This window comes from Triplophysa dalaica, chromosome 1 (assembly GCF_015846415.1).
Source record: "Triplophysa dalaica isolate WHDGS20190420 chromosome 1, ASM1584641v1, whole genome shotgun sequence".
NCBI lineage: Eukaryota > Metazoa > Chordata > Actinopteri > Cypriniformes > Nemacheilidae > Triplophysa > Triplophysa dalaica.
The window spans coordinates 17,075,680-17,088,750 of NC_079542.1; the positions used below are offsets into that span (position 1 = coordinate 17,075,680).

At 38.7% G+C, this 13,071-nt stretch overlaps 1 long non-coding RNA gene across 2 annotated transcripts in view; it reads right to left on the reverse strand.

The window, feature by feature from the left end:
- Positions 1 to 404: 404 nt before the first annotated feature.
- Positions 405 to 13,071, reverse strand: part of LOC130428438 (uncharacterized) — a 96,907-nt gene continuing 84,240 nt past the window's right edge. Inside the window, exon 5 of one of the 2 annotated variants that reach the window (XR_008907471.1) lies at positions 405 to 1,582. This is a non-coding gene — a long non-coding RNA (uncharacterized LOC130428438). Of the gene's footprint in view, positions 1,583 to 10,854; positions 12,856 to 13,071 lie in introns of those variants that run through there. The other variant, XR_008907468.1, reaches the window with a different exon arrangement.

A 13,071-nucleotide genomic window follows, 5' to 3' on the forward strand; every position in this document is an offset into this window, starting at 1 on the left:
GTGTGTACATTCGCTGCTATTTATTTAGATATTTGTAAATTATGTGTCATTATCCTGTGTACACTACGCACATTGTGTTGATTTGCTGCTGTGTATTATTATTATGTATATTACGTGTCATTTGTTGTATTCTGGTGTAAAACTTGTACAGAAATGTTTACTGTGTAAATGTGTACAAGAAATGTCTGTCATACTGCCATGCTGGCTGGAACTGCACCCAAGTTTATCACCTACTGTTGCACCTGTGTATATGGTTGAGTGACAATAAAGGGATTTGGATTTGGAACAATATTTCAACCAAATTTTGACATTTTATTCTCCAAAAACTTAGCTGAAACCATAAAGTAGACATTTTCCTCACATTTATTGTCCTTTTCTATGGACATACATCCCTTTCGTAAATTTGTTTTGATGGGGAGATCTTAACGTCTTTGACCAGTTTACATTTGGTCATTTAACAGATTTACAAATGAGGTAAACAATAGAAGCAATTAGTCAAATGCAAAAGCAACAATGCATAAGTGCAATAAAGTTAGTGGATTTTCAACTTTTATCATAACCCCTTTCAGCTGCACAAACAACAAGGTGAGCTCATGTCCTCCTTAGCCTTTCAAACTGTTTAATCTCATACTTGTCACACAGCCACACACACATACACACGCAGGCTAATACACTCATTGCTAGGGCTACTCTTGACCCCCCCTTTTCTTCTGTATCCCATCCCTTTCAATAGCCAGCCCCTGTAATGAACAAATCCACAGAACATTACTCTGGACTTGATCTCTGGCAAAATAATGCTGGAGCAAACAATTTGGTTTGTCAACACCTTTCTGTGGACTCCTCCATCACTGTCAGGGGTCTAAATTTAAACAGCAAAGTGCATTTGACTGCTGGACCCCAGTCTGATTATCTTCCATGGCTCTGCCAATTGCCTTAGACAGACCAGCTAGCACTGATTGCTAACCTGGCTTGAAAATACGCTCAGGCTGGCCACGGATTAACATGAATATTTTGATATAGATCGATAAGCAATCTCCACTCCATAAGAAATGCCAGCATCTTTCATTTGGCTGATCAAAGTAGAGAGGGACAGCTGGGTATTGTTTTCCAAGAGGTCGGAAGAATGAAGCCGATTCCGTGAGGGCAGAACTAGAGATCCAGGGATCTCTCTCTCTCTCTCTCTCTCTCTCTCTCTTTCTGCCACTGCCTAATCGAGGAAACAATCTCAGCATCACACAATCCCATCTCTCAGGACAGGCCGGCGTAAACGAGGATGGCGGAACCCCCAACACCAGCAGGCCAAGTTCATTTGTTAAGCGTTTCAGCGTCAGCTGCAGACGACCTTTCCGCTCAACACCACTGACCCGGACGGAAAGGGGCAGGTCAGTTATCAGTGTGCTGGCCTGGTCCTCATCTGTGGACCAGTAGATTTGGCGGATTGACCTTGACTGAGTTAATAGGGGTGGTGAGCAAGGGTCCTGAATGGAGACTGGTTAACAAGACAGCAAGCATCTGAGATCGTCTCCTGGGATATGTGTTCTGAGTGTGTTCCAGCTCTGTGAAGACATACGTGCGGCAAATCCTTGAGAAAGAAATACACAATTCACAAACACACAATAATTTTTAGTATTATCACATTCTGAAAGAGCAGTTTCGTCATAAAGAATAAAAATGTCTTAAACAATATAAATTAAATAAAGTTTACAAGAAAATCTACAAATTCGCTTACACATACACATGTACCGTACTGTAGATGACAAGATCAAAAGTCTATTGCAACTTTTCACACAATTTATACAAAAAAACTGTATTATTACATCTGTACAGTAGCGTGGTATAGCATAATCTTTGAAATTTTTCAAAGCATATAAGGGGAAATTGAAAACGGTGTCCATTTTCCTTTAAAATCTCAAATTAAGCTTCATAGCAGAACAAAAGAAGATATTTCGAAGCACAATGGTAACCAAGCAACAATGACCCCCATATGTATAGACACAAAACATTTCTCGAAATATCTTCTTTTGTGTTCCACAGAATAAGCAGTCGTGTACAGGTTTGAAATAACATAAGGATAAAACATTGATGACAAAATATTTAGTTTTGCCTAAAGGTCCAGTGTGTCATTTTTAAGACGATCTTTTGACAGAAATGTAATATAATATACATAACCATGTCTTCAGAGGTGTATAAAGACCTTACATAATAAAGCATTATGTTTTTATTACCTTAGAATGAGCTATTAATATCTACATACGCCGTGGGTCCCCTTACATGGAATTCGCCATGTTGTTCTACAGTAGCCCTAAACGGACAAACTTCTCTATAGAGTGGATAGAGCATGGCGCTAACAACGCCAATGTCATGGGTTCGATCCCAGGGAATGGTATTTGCAATAAAAGTCCCTTTGGATAAAAGTGTCTGCAAAATGCATAAATGTATTTAAAAAAATTGCAATATGTGTGCAAAAACGTGACAACATTTAAGCCCTTTGTTAGTTGCCATATGGAGATACCGCTAAATTTGATTCACGGGATCTTTAACATAAAACCATATTTTATGTTTTGCAATTGAAAGTAAACAAAAGGAAGTGTTAAAATGGTCATGAACCTAGGACGTTTGCGTGGTTTTTACATTTAAAAAATATCAAAATCAATAAGTAATAGGCTATTTTCTACCAGGGTTTTGAGGCCGGCGTGACAAACGCTCGGTTTTAATGGGTGTGCCACATTGAAGACTTGAAAGTAAACCCCCACTGCTATGATTGGATAGTAGTTTGCGTACTAAACTTAGTTGGAGCCTTCTGTGAATTTTGTGAGAGACGTAACATTAGATTACACATTAGCCATATTAGCATGGGAATAGTATTATCTGGAGACCTCGTGTGTTTAAGAAATTACCTCCCCACATCTGTATTTCATGTGGCGCATTCGCATGGGATTAGTGAAGACTGTGATTTTACTCAAATTTACCGACCTATTTCCCGGATGTTATGGCAAGGCTTTCCATATAGTTGTATGGTATTTAATGGTATATGACCATACCTATCAGCATTTGAGACCAGTGAACGCGAACCGGACCGAAGATTACCGTGAACGTGGGTCTCAAATGTTACAAGAGTTTCCATTATAAATAAACAAACGGGAGACTCCCGGGCCAAAACGACAGTGTTGGCAGGTATGGATATGACCCAGCACACAAAATAATATCAAAACAGCCTCAATTATTCGCAAACTGTGGATAAAACCATTCGCCAAATCACAGAGATGCCGATTCGCACGGGACTAATATTATCACAGGACCTGGGTGTTCGTCAAAATATGATCGGTAATTTTTTGGGTAATTTTTACTTTACATATTACAGACATGGCCGAGTCGCACGGGATTAAGACCACAGACAACCTCTGCAATTATTAGAAATGACTAGAGGTAACCAGGTAATACTAATCTTGTGCGAATGGGGATCAGGGCATGTCAAGCGATCTTTAACAAAGCAATGGTGACGCATAGTACAAATATGTTTTACTCACATAAGATTGCTGCGCAATTGCTATCGGATCCAGTATTGACGGCACAGCACTGCTTTTTAATTTTAGTTTCTCGCAAATCCAGCGTCGACCTGTGCCTTGTTCACAATGGAATCCATGGTGAAATGAAGCCCCACGTGAGCTGGAACATCTTTAAAAATAATCTTTAACCCTGCATTAATAATGTCGGAATCCGAAAGAAGGTTATGCAGCGACTTTATTCTTCCACAATCAAGCACTGCACAAAATTTTGCGATCTTTAACGGCATGCTTGTTGCTTGCTCATTCTATCTGGTTCGGTTGGCAGGGCTAGAGAAGTAGTCGTTGATATTCTTCTGTGGAGGCGGTGTTCAACCTATCTATAGATAGGTGGATTCCAGGACCTGGCATTCGCTGGGCCTGGAGTCAATCACAGTTGTAATTTCAGGAACAAGGGCGTTTTCAGTTCTGACACTTACAGGATCTTCGCTTGAATACGATTACCTCTTAAATAATAAAATTCATGTATTAATTCATGACTCCTTTAAGGGTACAACCCCAGTGATGGCTCCCTTAAAAGGTATCATTTTGTACTTTTTCTGAGAGTGTAGAACATCCAGTAATTTGAATAGAACACAAATATTGACATAACAGATGAGGACTGCAAACAACAATATTATTACAAAATTATATCTACAACATAACAGCCACAGTAGCAGGCCCAGAATGCTATTCAACTGATCAAACAAGGCAAGAATGAGGAGAACATGCAGTAATAACTGTGTCTAACACATCAAATGTGGGAAGCTTAGGTTTATGAACATGCAACAAAAAGAATGTCAAACAAACCCTCTGAAATGAAAATATTGATCATTCCAAACGTTGGAACATTGCCTGTGGAAAAAGCAGCCTTTGGACATTCTATTAGCATGAGTTATGACAGAAATCTGCCGCACGGTTGGTTATCATGCTGTTTATGTTGATACTTCACCATGTTTCGGTTAGCATAACCTTGAAACACTTCAGTTCAAGTGCAGGCATGAGGCTGTTTTCATTCGCAATGCTGAAGTATGGTGATGACGCATCAGACCTTCCTCTGGACCAGAGTTCGGACTGTCTCTCATCATTGCGCTCTCTCTCTCCTTTACTATGTGCCATTGATTTTCTCAAAGAGATTCTGAGTGTGTCTACGTCTCTCACCCTCTCTCTCTTAAAAATCGGGGTGGCCTGCACACATTCCCGCTGAAACACTTTGTTTTCCTTATGCTTTAGTGCGGCAATAACCTAGCGTACAGCATGTTAAGCCATCAGGAGTGGAAGACAAGATTATAAACGCGATACGGAAGGCACAGATAAGAGATATTAAAGGAAAACCATCAGACAAGGCCAATGCAACACTTATACACATTTTTCACTTCCAAAACCCTTGAAGTGACAATTGTAAAATGGAATTTGATCCTTTGACAGGAGAAATGACGAGACCTGGAAGATTGAATATATTCAGAGGGAGAGAGGTACTAGAGGGTAAATCAGAACAAATATTCTTACAGGTATATTCAAAGTTGCTGACAAATATGTCATATAAATATACAGCCACAGAAAAAGTAAAGAGGCTATACCAAAATTTCATTCAATTAACGTCCAGTCCAGTGTCTGCTGGATTTAATAAAAATCCTCAGGAGTCATCAAACAGCAATGTGAAAGACTGACAGCTTGACAAGACCCAATGAAAACTGTATATCTGAAAATCAAGGTTATCACATAAAAAACTTTTCCTAAATACATATACAAATATGAATGGCTTAAAAGTGAATATGAACTCGTATTTGAGGTTGATTTGAGGTCTGAAAAACACAGAGCATATTTTCTGCTACTTTGACCTGCTTTTCCAGTTTTCATTCTCTGCAAATAAATTCAATTATTTGAAATTAGGGAGAAAAGCTTTTAGTAGTTCAGAGAATGAAAATCATTTTACCTAAACACATACCTATAAATGGTCAATTCAGAAAAACAGAAGATTATCTTAAATTATCTCTTAATTTTTTTCTCAGCTGTGTTTTAATAAAGGGATAGGAAATCTTCAAGTATCTTTGAAAATGTAAGCATCACTAAAAGCAAATAACAATCAACTTTACTATTTATTCAAAATAATTTAAACAAGATAGTTGCAGACCTCTACTATTGCCATTTTAAATCTGATCTTCAATCCCCAGTATAACCAGTGACTTTCTCCACGATACACATTTTCCAAAGGGGTGTTTGGCTCTCTATCTAATTAACCCCCGCCCGCTCACACTGTGATTGTTAAAAATACAGTTTATTCTGCCATGTATCGGCCTGATATCTGGGGATTTGGAGACAGAGTTGGATGAGGTCTGGAACTTAAATGATAGCAGGAGTGTTATTGAGCCTTTTCAGGCTGAGATCAAATAGCACTTTCATTAGTTTAGTGCAGTGGCAGAGAACATTGATGAGTTGTCAGACTGCCTTTCCTTCAATAAGCTCCGAGGGCCAGTCAAAATCATCCTCACATCAAGGCCCTGGGCTCCAGCTCTCCCTTTTGTTTACTGCTTTTCGGATTTTTGATGTTCTAGCTTAATTATTTCTTACCTCTTTTATTTCCTCAATTTCTGATATTTGTCACATTTAGAAATAAGTGATGTAGTCCAATTAACCCAGCACATGTAGAAACTAAAGAATAAATGAAGAGAATGAAAGTTAAATGTGTTGCATGTATACAAAGAACATGATCTCCTTGTTCACCTTTTCTCTTAGAGCTGTATATAATTAGGACAGCATGAGAACTTTAGTCTTATAGCGTCTGGCTGCAAATAAGCCTGTTTTTGTGGAGTAACAGTGTTGCATCACTTCCTCTGGTGAGAGGACTCACCCACTGTGCAGTTGTTTTGACACAATACAGCAGAAAGGTTTCACATCTTCGGCCAATAAGATAACAATCATATGCGCTGTATTTGAATAAATGACTAGCTGTGCGTAACAACCCCCCTGAGTCAATTTATGAGCCTCTGACATGCCTTTGTAGTTGAAGTATACTTACAGTAAATATGATACATACTCAAGGACTAAAAGCTTTCCATAAAACTGTCATCAAAAGAACGTATTAACCCATCTTTGTTTACAAGGGGTGAGACAGGGGAAAAGACAATTTGGTGCAATGGTCATAAAGCATCTTCCTCCAGACCCTGCCAGACACGCACAAAGAAGAGACGCTGACACACACGCATAGGAATCTACACACGTTCACCTTTAAGGAACAATAGCATTTAAGAAACAGTGTCACATTTCTGAGTCATAAATACTCAGATTGATTTAACCCCCCCGGTTGGTTTCAAACGGTGACTTCCAAAGCCGTAAAGAAAAGTGGAAGCCACGTAAATCCCGGGGGGTCCATAGTGGGAAACCTGATAGCCCACAGCGGGTTTAAAAAACAGTCAGCTATAGTATTGTCAATATGGTCTCTCTTTTCTTATTCTGCCACCCACACACACATACACATTTTGATACAGGACAGATGCAGAGCCGTGGCGCACCCAACGCACCCAGCTGTTCTCATGGTAGCATTCGATGCGCGCGTGTGTGTTTGTGCACTCATGAGCAGAAAGGTTAAAAGGTTTGTGTTACTGAATAATACATAAACATATCTGTTTGGCCATCATAGTAAACTCATCAACGCCATCCACATTCTGCTTCCTTAAAAATGTATTTGCCAAGAGTAAAGGCAACTCAAATGCAGTCAAATAATACTACTAATAATGTGTGTTATTGCACCGTATTGGGAGGGCGAGTGTGGGGGGATTTACTTTAGAGCAAAATGACCAGGATTTCTTTATCAAAAACAAAATCAATACAGGGAGGAAGAGAGGAGCGCAATTCTACCTGGGCAATTAGTACAATGAGGCCTGAGGCACCATCATCTGTCTTACTGGAGGTTACCATGACAACGACCTCTGACCAGACACTTGGGACATTTGTCACTTAAATGTAGAGCTGACAGCAACACGAGACACTTGAGCTTCTTCATCACAACTATGCTTGAGTCGAGGCCTACCGCTGAACTTTTTATAATAATAAATACGCTTTAGCAAAGATATTCTGAAAGGAGAGGAAATCTCTCCCCTTTTTTCTCTCTCTTTTTAAAGGAGTTCTTCTCTCTTTCTCAACAGGTTTTTGATGAATGATAGTGTTAGGGTCAATGCGAAATCAGTGAAGAGTCCTAAATGCTTATACAGGCTGCTGACTGGTGCAAATAGTCTCCTCGAGCAGCAGACGGGCTAGCCTGGCTGTACTGCCACTATAAATCTACCAGCTGATTAAACAGTAAATTTAGCATGCCTATCAACTTACCATTAACCAGGATGCTGCTTTCAAAAACATCATTAATCAAGGAGCAGATATGGAGGAAAATATCAGTCATCGATCGTGCGCACTTATGACAGTTAACACTGCAGCATATTAGCATTGAGCGGCCGCTGATCTATCAATTACCAAGCGGCCGCGCCGTTTGCCCGCCGCCCGCACTCCTCATTCTAATTCTGCATTTCCCTCTCCGCTAATGCATTTCAACTGTTATCTCATAGGCTAATGAAAGCAAACAAATCAATAAATATAAATTATACATGCGAAGATGTACCGCTGCCAACATAAAGCCCCTAATTAATTGCACTTGATTAATTTATATACTTTAATTATCTCTGTAAGCTGCACAAGGCATAAATATCAGGACAATCTGCTTATTGCTATGTCAGTCATAAAATGGCAGACGCTGGGAAACGATTAGCACAGCCAGAAGATCGTCACTGGGAAGCGCACAATTGCTGACAAAAAAGCTAAAGCACTGAATAATTTAAAGTAAGCACAAGAAGCACAAAATGAGTGAAAGCCTGGAACAAGACCTCTGCTTTTACCCTGCTTTAATATAGTAAGTGACTCCTGTTTTATTCCTCAACAACATGAACAAAATGTTTCAAGTTTGCTTGACTCCTCATTCTCGTTTAATCTTGTCAAGTGTATCAGTTATTATTATTATTATATTTAAAATGACAAAATAGTAAATAAAAAAAAATATATGTCATACATATGTCATTTTTTTATGCATCTACAAAACAACAGCCTTAAATTGACACATAGGAATACCACAATCTTACATTTCAGTACAATTATAGAAAATATATCCAATTTTGAAAACAAACACGTTGCCTTAGAACTTTTTGTAGCATTTTGTATTTTAAGCATTAACGCCAGATATGAGCATTTAAGGAAGGGAAGCGATGGTCAGTGGTCTTCAATGGAGAGAAGAAAGTGTAATCGAGAAATGTAAGATAAAGACAGAAAAATTAGCTTGAAAGGAAAGTGTGTGTGTTGGGAGGAAGCAAATGAGTTTTAGGAAGTTGGAAGAGGAGTTATGTCCTGATGTAAATGTTAATTAAGGTTTTTAGAACAATTAGCCCAACAGGGAGCATGACAGAATAATTACGGTATCCGCGGTTACAGTGGAACATTAATGTGTCCAGGTACAGTAAATATGTCTGAACCGGAGGTGACGCGACCTTGTACCTCTCACTGCCGGGATCTAGATATGTGCTAAATTATCTGCCCCTTTAGGATTTGTGTCCTAATGGGCTTTAGAAAATTACAGTGTCTGCCATGGATCTTATTTTCATTTTATCTCTTTGAACAAAGCACGGGTTAAAAAAAGTTTGCGCCTAATTATACATCTGCGCCAATTGGATTTGTGAGTTACGGAGACTGTACGGTGTGGCCGTAGTTTCCAGTAAAGCTCCAGACCTCCTACACTGGAGGTCTAATGCGCCACCTTATAGTACAGCTCATCTGCTGGCTCAGCTTGCCTGGACTTTATGAAGTAACAGAAGCTTGACTGGTGTGTTGTATAGGTGCTCGCAGTCAAAACGATTGGACCACATAAATGCCAGACTGCTCATGAAAACACCTGAGAAAATTTGGCTAAAACATCAAACACGCACTGCATACACTAACCAGTCTGTCAGAATGCCAGAGACTACCTAAAAACAGAGCTGCTTGTCTCTCACTCACTCAGTGATTCATGTAGCTTCTGAGGATCATCTCAACAGAAGAACTATGCATGTTTTGAAATGTTTTATTATTGCTATTGTTGTCAGGTTTTTTATCAGTTTAATAATATTTTAGACTAGAATAAAACTAGTTCATTTATATGTTAATACATGAAGCACCTCATGTTTAACAATGTAGATGAAAATATATAAAATACGTTTCCAAGGAAAAACAGATTTTTTTTACACTTACTGCTAGCAATTGAGGTCAATAAATTGAAAGCAGTAAAAAATGAAGATATTAAAATATATAAACAAACACTGTCAACAAACTGGAATTTGGAACTGTGCAGCTAGATGGAAGTATTTTTGCCTATTTTCACATGAAATGAAGTAACAGTTTTTGATAATGTGTCTCCTTTTGATTCATGTATGCATATGTTTTAAAGTGATTGTTCACCGACAAATGAACATTCTGTCATCATTACTCTTGTCATTTCAAACCTGTATGACTTTCTTCAGCAGAACACAAAAGAAGAGATTTTGATGAAAGTTGGTCACTGAACACTACTGGCATCCATACACTCCTTTTGTCAATGAGGGACAGTTAACAACATTCTTCAAAATATCTTCTTTTGTGTTCTGCAGTAGAAACTAATACAAGTTTGACGAGAGAATGAGTAAAAAACGTCAGATTTTTTGGGGGGGAGGAACTATCACTTTTAAACATGCATACATGAATCAAAAAGAGATACATTATCAAAATCTGTCACTTAATTTCATCTGAAAATAGGCAAAAATACTTCCATTAACCACATTTCTCTTTTGTTTGCATAAGCATGCTCTTCAGAAAAGGCAGAGTGTGTTAATCATCCTGATATGATATAGTCACTGTTAAAGCATAATGACGCTCTGCTCCGTGTCATTTAGTACTGGTGATCAATCAGACACTCATTTAGCTTTAATTCATGTAGATGCACCCCTAATACTCATTACAAAGACACAATTTCCCCCAGTCACAGCAGATTAATGGCAACCCATCTCCCAGTGTGTCCTGCGTCTTGCAAGCGTGCGTGTGTGTTTAGACAGATGACTCTCTCTGAGGGAGAGCAGCTTTTAGACTTTTCTCAAAACATGTTTTATGACAAATTGTCTGACACAAAAATAGCTTAATCAGAGAGACTACGACAATGAGAATCCAACACAAAAACGAATAAAGAAAGGTTGTTTTATTTAAAAATATGCTTCTTAACATGCATGTACATACACAGTTGTTTACCTACAAAAAAAACAGTTGAAAAATACAAAAAGTTTTACAGCATTTTAAAATTTAAAGTGATAAAACATTAATTTATAAACCTCCCAGTGATGTATTTTAAGTATATATGACCAAGCAAAAAAGTGCCCTTGAATTATTTTGCCTTTACAAGGCCGTGCACGCGCGGGGCCATCTACAGCATGCGTTTGCGGCATTGACCTTTTTGGCGAAACTGCATCAGTCTTCAGTCAGTCTTTGCCTAATTGTGCATTACGGAAGCCCACACAGGGACAAACAGAGTGCTTCATACCTCAGAACTGAAGTCACATCTCCTCCGCTGATCCTTTCACAGGGAGCGCACTGGCATTCACAATCTCTTCCTGCCCCTCCAATGGGTAGACTGTGCGGACCACTAAAAAACATGGCACAGGAAGTACTCACACGCAGTGTGGCACAGCACTGGCTGCCTCATGCATTCACTGGCACTTATACCCGTCAGCTTCAAAGGCAGACAAACTAGAAAAACTACAAAGCCGTTTAGTATTTTTCCACTTAGACAAAGAGGTGCTTGAAAAGGTGCACACAAGACATTTTCGGAAAATAGTTTAGGAAATTATTACAGGTATCTGCCCCTTTGGATAATTGTCCTAATGGACTTAAAAAAATTATAGTGTCTGCCATGGGTCTCCTTTTTAAATAAAAGGATAGTAATCCTGAAAATGTTTTAAACCATGTATAGCAAATTCACATGAGATAAATATTCCAGGCTTATTAATAGTCTTATAAAAGCTGTTTTACTTGACATGTCACTTCATGGGGTCGATATGCTGTGATTTTATGACCAGGCAAGTACATAATAATACTTAATAATAAGAATAAATTCATCTGGAAGACAATGCATTAGTGAAGCTGCATCTAAGACACTTCGTATTCTAAAAGTATGTCAAATAACAACTGATGATATCAGCAGATCAGTACATCATAACAAAACTTATTTATAAAAAACAATTATTGCAATTAAAACACATATTATTAAACACATTAAAGACTCAAATAATTTGTCAAATAATAAAAACATATAGACAGACTATAGATGATAAGGCTTTTTCGTAACAGTATAACCACACAAAAAAAAAACACAAAGAGAACCAAATCGAGCATTATAAAATATATACCTAAATAAATAAATAAAAATATGATTTATTGAGTAGTCTTGAGCAAGTCTTGCGGCGATACGAACAGTGTTCTGTCTTTTGTATTTCTTGCATGTTTGTGTGTATGTTTGCACGTTGTATTGTATGTGTGTCTCACAGCGGGAGTGTGAGCGTGGAGCATGGCTGAGTGGGGATTAACTCCGAACGCTGCCCGGATAGAGCATGTGTGTGTCCTCGGAAACACTAACACAAGCAAACCACGTCCCACTGCCCCCGTCGACACGCACACACAGTCAATCTTAGAGAGGGAAACGTCCCCTCTGAAGATCCTCATCTAACCCTTCACTGCACCATTCTCCTGCTTTATTCACTCAAACGCACACAACATTGTACAGTAATCCGCGTCTCACGGAACACACTACCCGCCCGCGGCCCGGGATAAGAAGGGAAGAGAAAAGCAGACGAGCGTAAGGCAAAGTGAGAGGTCAGTTCGGTGGGCAACAATTATGATAATAGGCCGGGCACTCAGCTGAAGGATCAATCAGCTGTGCTTACAAACCCTGCATGATCAAATATTAATCTGCTGTACCTTCGGTCTGACCTGCCAGCACAGAGCCTCTTACCGACTTATGCATTAAGTGATTTGCACAAGCTGAACTCATAGCACCTAATAATATTGGACATGCAAGTCAGGGCATTAAAAGGATCTTCCAGGAACCGAATTGACTTACAATAAACAAGGTAAAAATAGCCCAGCATAACAACCAGGATAAGCCTTATATGACTGTCCAATTATATTAAACAAGGTATGATTGTAAAAACCAATTAGGAGAAATTCCAAGGGCCACCTGATGGATTTTCTTCCTGTAATGTCCGAAGCAGAGCCGTCACTGTGAAGTTAAACACAGAAAGGTCAGCCTTTAATTATAGTAAAATGCTGCGACGCGAGCCACTTAAAGCAAGACATTTCATTCATTTCCGTCTAAAAGAAGTTGAGAACCAAGTCATTTGTAAATAATTAAATAATTTTTGAATTTTGCTAAATTAATTACCTGTGTCAGTATTACAATATATAACCACAGACATCGCAGATAATGTTTTTTCAA